Below are 2247 nucleotides of genomic sequence, written 5' to 3'. Positions count from 1 at the left end.
TTTCTCTCATCAAGACATCAAACTACCAACTTAACCTGCCTCTCTCACACTTGACTCTGCACATTAAACCGAGATAGAAGTATTTTAACTGTGGGAAATCAGTCGCTCTTCACCTATATAGAAAATCTCTTCTTGGCTGCATGCTTTGTGTTGAGATTATTATTAAAGTCTTTCTCGCCAAAGCTTCATCTCTGCCGTCACCGGCAGCAGATAAGAGCTCGCAGCTGTAGATCGGAGCGTCTGCCGCTCATGCATCTGGGCAGGGAGAGACAATCCCCTCGCGCAGGTTTAGAGCGATTTACGGCACTGCGGGCTGTGAAACCGCTGAGATGAATCATTCATCTAGAGTGACTCATGCTCCTAATTTAGTGCTGAAACTTTGTGGAATCCCATCCAGATGGATGAGCCCTTCCTAGTGTCCTACTGCCTCTCATGACCTCCCACTTACGTGACAAGTGACTCGAGAAAAGTTGTGCCTTTTAGCGTCAGAGTCTTGATGTTCAAGAGCATCAGCCCTCGCTGTGCCACAGAAATGCTCACAGAATAGTTCAGTCGTTGTGTGAAGATCGCTGGGAGGTTCAAAGCTCTTAGAATAAGTTCCTGTCTGAACAGGTTTATCAGCAGCAGTAATGACTAACAAAGCTGCATTTTCACACAGAATGAAAGTTCATGTTCAGAATAGCATGCTAACATACTATGCTTACTATTACTGCAGTGTATATTTTTGTATAGTATGTAAATGTATATGCATGTAAATTTAAATGCATCTGCATATAGATGTATTCATACAAATTTATATGTATATACATTTGCATACTATATTGATAATACATAATAATCTTACTACTTGCTTCTGCAGTGTGAAGTATGTACTTTATATAAAATGTATATGTGTTGGGCCGGGCTGAGAGCCGCGGGAGCCAGTGAGGCGAATGTTAATGAGCAACACCTCCGCAAAACACCGGTCTTGAGTTCAGCAGGATAAAAGGAAGAGTGGAAGATGAGAGAGAAACAGGCCTGGGACATTTTAAGTTGCTGTTTTGTTTTTGTTTTGTCATCCTTTTACTTTCACTTTCTTGTTTGCTCATTTTGGGATTAAAGTTTACGTTGATCGTTTGCCAGTTACCTCCTCCTACTTAAAATAACAACCCAAGTTGGGTTCAAACCCAGCGATTGGGTTGTTATAAGCACAAGCTGAAGGTGGACACTTTCATTATTATACTAAAATACTTTTACTTGCTAAATTGAAAATGAGTTGAAAATGGACAAACCCGGTTGGGTTGTTTTAACCCAGTGGTTGGGTTGTTTTAATCCATTAATTGGGTTGTTTTAACCCAGCAATTGGTTTGTTTTAACCCAGTGGTTGGGTTGTTTTAATCTTGGGTTGTTTTAACCCAGCAATTGTTTTGTTTTAACCCAGCAAATGGGTTGTTTTAGCCCAGGGATTGGGTTGTTTTAACCCAGTGGTTGGGTTGTTTTAATCCATTGATTGGGTTATTTTTAACCCAGTAATTGGGTTGTTTTAACCCAGTGGTTGGGTTGTTTTAACCCAGCAAATGGGTTGTTTTAGCTCAGGGATTGGGTTGTTTTAATCCAGTGGTTGGGTTGTTTTAATCCATTGATTGGGTTAATTTAAACCCAGGGGTTGGGTTGTTTTAACCTTGGGTTGTTTTAACCCAGTGGTTGGTTTGTTTTAATCCATAAATTGGGTTATTTTTAACCCAGTGGTTGGGTTGTTTTAATCCATTGATTGGGTTATTTTTAACCCAATGGTTGGGTTGTTTTAACCCAGCGACTGAGTTATTTTAATCCATTGATTGGGTTGTTTTAACCCGGCAATTGTTTTGTTTTAACCCAGCAAATGGGTTGTTTTAGCCCAGGGATTGGGTTGTTTTAATCCATTGATTGGGTTACTTTTAACCCAGTGGTTGGGTTGTGTTAACCCAGCAATTGGGTTGTTTTAACCTTGGGTTATTTTAACCCAGTGGTTGGGTTGTTTTAACCCAGTGGTTGGGTTGTTTTAATCCATAAATTGGGTTATTTTTAACCCAATGGTTGGGTTGTTTTAACATTGGGTTGTTTTAACCCACTGGTTGGGTTGTTTTAATCCATTGATTGGGTTATTTTTAACCCAGTGGTTGGGTTGTTTTAACCCAGCGATTGGGTTGTTTTAATCCATTGATTGGGTTGTTTTAACCTTGGGTTGTTTTAACCCCCTGGTTGGGTTGTTTTAATCCATTGATTGGG

Source organism: Chanodichthys erythropterus, chromosome 14 (genome assembly GCF_024489055.1).
Source record: "Chanodichthys erythropterus isolate Z2021 chromosome 14, ASM2448905v1, whole genome shotgun sequence".
Classification (NCBI taxonomy): domain Eukaryota; kingdom Metazoa; phylum Chordata; class Actinopteri; order Cypriniformes; family Xenocyprididae; genus Chanodichthys; species Chanodichthys erythropterus.
This window is presented reverse-complemented; position numbering follows the sequence as displayed.